Genomic DNA, 6,872 nt, shown 5'->3' with positions numbered 1-6,872 from the left:
ATTATTTATTTAATATATTATTATTTTAAATATTATTACATGTTTTCAAAAATTAAACCACCAAACGCAGTTTTAGTTTTTTTTTAAACTAAAATAAATCTCTGAATAAAACTACCAAACGCATTTCAGAAATAATTTCAAAATGAAAATGAAAACGTTTTCATTTCTATTTTCATACAAAAAATAAAAACATTTTAGAACTAATTCCAAACGCACCCATAGTTTTGCACTTTTTCCGTTTTCCAATAGAAGTATTATATAAAGATATAAGTGAATTTTTTATTGAATCTGGACGTAATTAAATTTTTTTATAATTAAGTGGGCATATATAACTATAATTTTTCTTGACACAATTAACATTTCTATGCATATGAATCAAGATTTTAAAATCTAGAGCAGTGCTATTTGACATATACACATCAAGAAAGAGATGCCGTAGAACTATCTTGAATGACAAGGTTTCAAAATTTTATTAACTTAATAAAAATACAAGTATAATGTTATCTCTAGTGCTAGAATCACGATATATGCACCTTTACAAAAAAAAAAAAAAAAAAAGAAGAGCTGGTTGCAAGATCGATATTGTTTCTCTTTCTATATATTAGATCATATTTGTCATTCGTATGACTAGAATGAAGTAGACCGTAGACATGAAAATTCTTTTCAAAACGTTCTAAATATATCTTAAAACTTCCATTAAAAATATATTTTCTCCATGTAGTAAATGTTTTCCAAATCAACAAATTGTTGTTTTGATTTCAACATATAATATATGATACACAATAGTACTACTAATAAAATTTTTGTTGCCCCATTTTAATATAATATTGATAAATAAATTAATTAGAGTCAATGCCAAAGAATTTCTCCTTGAAGAATCACTAGAAACTCCTGAGCAAAGTAACTACTTGCGAAATTAATCCAAAATCAAATTACCTGCAGATGGCTCTTAATTTGATCGGTAGTGAGGCCCTTAACACACATAACTTCCCTGATCTGCTTTGGAGTAGCCGCTGCCAAGTAACAGGAGATAATTATTATTTTCTAAAATAAAATAAATAAATCATAAAAAAAAAAAAAGCCAAAGGGCCAAAGTATCCATGCAAAACACGGTTCTCTTCATTAGTGAATTATTAGTGTGCCACATACGTACATATATTTACATAAACTTACGTATAGAAGAAAGTGGTATATATATTTCCCAAATATTGGAAACTTTAAACATATAGTTAAAAACATTAACATTCCTTGGTGAATTATTAATATACCATATACATAAATATACGTGTACATATATATACACACACAAACGTAGAATGATGTAATACATGCACGTATGAGTGTGGTAAATTGACGTGAGTTTTTTTTTCCGATGTAAATTGATGTGTGAGATAACTTTATTACCTTTCGGACCTCCAAGGATACTCAAAGCCAACTTGAACTTTGCATGAAGCTCATCTGTCCAATGTCTCCTTGTACTAATCTTCCAAGTGGGATCTGAAAACGGATCTTGCTGACGAATCTCTAGGGCGCAGGATTGATTGGCCTTCAACCTCGTACCGAAACTATTCGATTCAATCCTTGGAATCTTCTGAGATTCCGGTGATAAATTCGCCGTCTCTTTGTGATCAGTCCTATTTTCCTAATTTAATTTAAAGAGGGTATTAGTTTTAGTAATTTTGATTTAAGCTATAAAAGGAAAATATAAATGGTTATTTTTATTTTTATTTTTGGTGGATATTACAAAACCTGATAAGCACTCCAAGGAGGAGAAATATTCATCTCCTCATTGTCGTAAATACTCCTTTTGCGTTTCAGAAACTCGTTAAAACGCCTCTGACCATCAAACTCAGATTCTTCTCCACCATTATTCTTCGTCAACTTTGTAATTTCACCCTTCATTATCTCAATGGCTTTACAATAATATCACCACGTCCCAAAAAATGAAAATAACACCTTAGTTTCACAATCACATAACAAAGATAATTGCTAAAAAAAAGGACAATTCTGTATAGTCAGTGTAAAAAAAAAAAAAAAAAAAAAAAAAAGAGAATATGAAAAAGTACTCTACTGAAAATACATAATTTTGAACAATCAGATCTTTATCAAGTACGACCGCGTAACAAGTAAAAAAAAATTTTGAAAGAAAGAGAAGAGATCGCCACCTTCCATGAGAAGCAACACGCATTGCGGAAGCTCACGTCTGAAGGGCACAACCCAAGAGAGCTCTTCCTCGTACTTCTTCAAGTAATCATTCAAAACAGACAATTTTTCTCGGATATTATCAATCTTGGCCAAGTCACTGAGAAGGTCAGAGATTGTTTTGGGGACATAAGAAGGCTTTAGACTCAAGCCAAGCTCAAGGGAGTTTGGTGAATTGGAAATAGAACCCATGAAATTTTTTGAGTATATTCTGTACTATACAGAAAAGTATCTTACTCATCAAAATATATCTCGCTCTCTCTCTCTCTCTCTCTCTCTCTCTCTCTCTCTCTATATATATATATATATATATATATATGTGTGTGTGTGTGTGTGTGTGTGTGTGTGGGGTCTGAATTGAGAGCTATCCTTGTGGGAATTTGGTATAAATAGGGAGAAGAAGGAGTGCCCAAAAGGCAAGAAAGTTAAAACCAGAATCCGGAATTCAATAAGGTCCCTCTTAAAAGAAAAAAAAGGTGTTTTGGGGAATCCCCTATATATTAAAAGACAAATTAGATTACACAATGTCAGATTCGCATGCATGCACTCAGGCATTGACAACTAATACAAGAGTGTTTCATTTGCATATTTGTAATTAATTACCTCTAACAAATATATATATATATATATTGATTAGCAAAAATAATATATATATATGTATATGTTTGTTATGTATATTTTGCATGTTTCTGAGTCCATGCGCCGCGTATCTGATCTTATCCTGCTCTATATACCTGTATAATAGATACATATATACTTATATACTTGGAATCTGCCATTAAGAAGATGTGTGGTTTTGAGTGTTCATATTCAGTTTAATTTCTTATCATGCTGGGTGAATTATATAATGTGCTTTTGGTACTTTGTTTTATTTATTTATTTTTTTCTTTCTATTGTGTATTTATAAAGCTAGAGCTTTTGACGTGCACTATTCCCTACTGTAATGTGCAGTAGTTCTGGTTATGCATATGGGGAATTGTGTGCCTATTTGAATTTTTATCAAGTAATTCCTACAGAAACCATTTAATAAAAAAAATATTGAAAATAACGTTTAAAAAAATTAAAGAAAATCGTGAAAATAATACCATGCTCAAACTGGTCATTTTATATTTCAAATAATGATAATAAAATACAAATATGGTAGCAACTTAATACCATTGTCTTGGCATAGATTGTGTTAATAATTAATTTAGGAGTATCATCTCAGCGCCGTTAGATTTGATGTAAATATGATAATATATAAGTCAGATTTTTAAAATCTGCTTCTTTTTATTATTATAGTCAGTTTAGATCCGATTTTTAAATACTAGATTTTTCATTATTTAATTCGTATATCTCCGTCGCGTATAGTGATTTACTATTCAATTAATGATTGAAAAATGATCGACTGCTTTGTTGAATGATACTATGTATATGTAAGGAATTTTTGTGATTTCTTTTTTCCTACAATTTGTTAGTGATTTAAAACTAGCGGTCTTCAACAGTATCACATAGGTTTCGCATGAAAATGCAAATCCAAAATAGTAGATGTTGCAGAGATTTAACATAGTAATACTTCTGTTCATTGAGACTTCAAATCACTTCATGAGACTAGAAATTTAAGGTAGAACACAGAAAATCCATGGGAAATCTACCACAACAACCAAACGTCTATTTTAGCCACATTAAATAATTTAAGCATTGGCGTTGTTTTATTCATCTCTAAAATAGTGCTACGAACAATTACAAGTGCTTGTAACATTCTAGTCTTGTGTAATATTCATATATTTTTGTAATTGCTCAAAGAAAAACCTAATTAAGCATCGTGACAAATCTTTTCATCAATATCATATGACGCGATCCCCTGACTCCATTTAACAAACCACAACATAAAACACAAGTAAATAGAAATGAATTAAGTTGCAATGTCATATACATTAGGGTTAATAATGAATTAAGTTGCAATGTCATATACATTAGGGTTAATAATGAATTAAGTTGCAATGTCATATACATTAGGGTTAATAATGAATTAAGTTGCAATGTCATATACATTAGGGTTAATAGCATCATCGTGTCCTTTTAGTTCATGAATTTTTAATTTTGACATTTTGACAAGCTAATAGTGATGTTAATCAATATGTTGTTAGGTCCGTTTTTCGGTCGGTATCACAAAGAGTGTTGCAACACTAGTTGTAAGTTTGTAACACTGATGATAGATACGTTGAAATTAAACCAGCAAAAACACGACAGAGAATTGAAAATGTGCAGAAACAGAAAGTAATGCAGGGGAAAACTAAAGAATACCAAAAATGATATCGCAGTTCGGTGCGCACACCTACTCTGCGGGGCCACGTACAGACAGTGAACAATCCACTAAAATCAAAGGATTACAAACACCAATCGGACTTATACACCCAAAGACTCCCTCCTTGACGTTGTCGCCGCCGTGTCGAATCTCTTTAATGGTCTTGTCCAGCGAGCACCACTCATCTTCAAACTGCACGGCGAAATCCCTTCGGCTGGCAATGCGCTTTCTCCTGAAAGCTTCTAATCCTTCTCCCGAATGACGATCTTCAATCAACACAAAAAGGCTCACTCTCACATAGACTTTTTCTGAATATTTCTTCTATAAAAACTATGCCCCATAATATGGCTTTGAATTGCTTTTTAAAACCATAAAACACAAAAGCTCATTTTTTCTCTTCCAATGCCATCACTTCACGTAAACACATGCTACATATATAGCAATAGTACCAATCCGGATTTTTCCTTATTTTGCAAAGCACATGCAGCATATACTACTTTTCCATATGAGCACATTTTCTCCAACAAATTGTAAATCTCCTAATTTGAATATGTCAATCAAATCTTCCAAATCTTCTTTGTAATGTCCTTTCAAATATTGATTTCCATCAACAAAATCATTCCAAATTCGGAGCAATTAGCAACCAAAATTACCTCAAAATCTGAATCTACATCAATCATGAACTTGACCCTGTTTTTAAATTTTGTACAACCCAATTCCAAAACATGCCAACTAATAAAATCATAACAATCTCCCCCTTTGACATTTTTTAGCAAAACTAACGCAAGTTCCTATTTTCAATAAAAATTCAAAAACTTTCAAAAACTAGACAAATTATAAAAGTACAATGTTCTCCCCCTTTTTGACAAAAATAAGCCAAAATAAAAATAAAAATAATGAAAAAAAAACTTCTAGAAACTACTGTCGCAGAAAATGTTGCAACACCTGATAGAACACTTTTCTGCAGATCATCTTTCAGGGTCTTTGATCTCTACAAATTGCTCCCTTTGAATCTAGTCTTTGTCTTACTCCCCCTGAATTCAACACTCTCTGAATCTTGTTCTTATCACCTGTCAAATGCTTGGACCAGCCATCATTACTACACCCACAATCATTAGTACATGCTTCTAAAGAAGTATAAACTCTATGACACTTCAAATCAGATTTCCTTACCCACACGTGTCTAAGAAATTTGTCTTGCACATCAATCTTTGCTTTATGTGTCTTTCTTGAGAATGCGGAATTTGGTGGATTCATATGAGCATACCTCTCTTCAAAGCATTCAAATACTTGTAGCATCTTGGTCTTATATGGCCAGCTAAACCGCAGTAATGACATATGAGAACAAACTTTTTATGTCGTGGGGGTAAGATAATACCTTTCTTACTGAGAATAGTCTGAGATTTAAGAGCGGGTATCTCCTTCACAAACATTGTCTTGGATGTTGAACATTCACCAGTGTAGCCAAGTCCATGACAATCACAACTAGCTTTTCCTATAGAGCGAATATGATCAAGTTGTTGGTCTCCGAATCGAATTCGGATAGGGAAGCGTGGTGGTACGGGGAGGGGAGAGGCGGATCGTGTATAACAAAAATTTTCATAAAACTTTTGAGATACTCTATAGATTATATTAATTTATGCACGAATAAATTAATCTCATTAACTTATATATATCAAGAACTCAATCAGGAAAAATACCTGGAAGCCGACTCGGATGATAACTTGAGTTCTTTGACCACGAACAGTCCTTGCTCCAATCTTTGTGTTTAGAAAACCAATGTCTTCCACGTCAATTCCTAGAATCCACGAAGACGTGTGTGTGGGCATACATGAGACAAAACCGGTTACAATAAACACTCGAATTTCCACAAACACCATCGCATGCACGATGTGGAATTTTTGGAGAAAAATGTTTCCTTCACTCTATAGAGGATTTTTGGCCACCTCTAAAATTAGGGCAAAAAAAATTCCGAAAATTGTCTCAAAAAATGTCACCAAAAATTGTGTCCACAATTTTCCTCAAAAATAGTATTTACAGAGTAGAAGTCAAACTTCTAGAAAGAATCCAATCTCTATCTCCAATTTGAATTTCGAACCAAAATTCTCCTCTATCCCTTATCCCTTGTGGCCGGCCATGCTAGGGATTCCTATCCCTGTGTGTGGCGCCAATACTGGATAGGGAAGGAAGAGAAAATCATCCTTTATCATGTAGTCCAATTTTGACTCAAATTCAAATTCCAATTTAAGTCAAACTTAAATTAATTTAAATTCTAAATTGAACAACTTATCAAATAAGTTTAAATGGATAAATCTAAATGTGTTCAAATTCAAATATAAATAATAATTAATTCTCAATTAATTATTTTCAAGTGTTTAATTTT

The sequence above is a fragment of the Morus notabilis genome, unplaced genomic scaffold (assembly GCF_000414095.1).
Source record: "Morus notabilis unplaced genomic scaffold, ASM41409v2 Scaffold948, whole genome shotgun sequence".
NCBI classification, from domain to species: Eukaryota; Viridiplantae; Streptophyta; class Magnoliopsida; order Rosales; family Moraceae; genus Morus; species Morus notabilis.
This window is presented reverse-complemented; position numbering follows the sequence as displayed.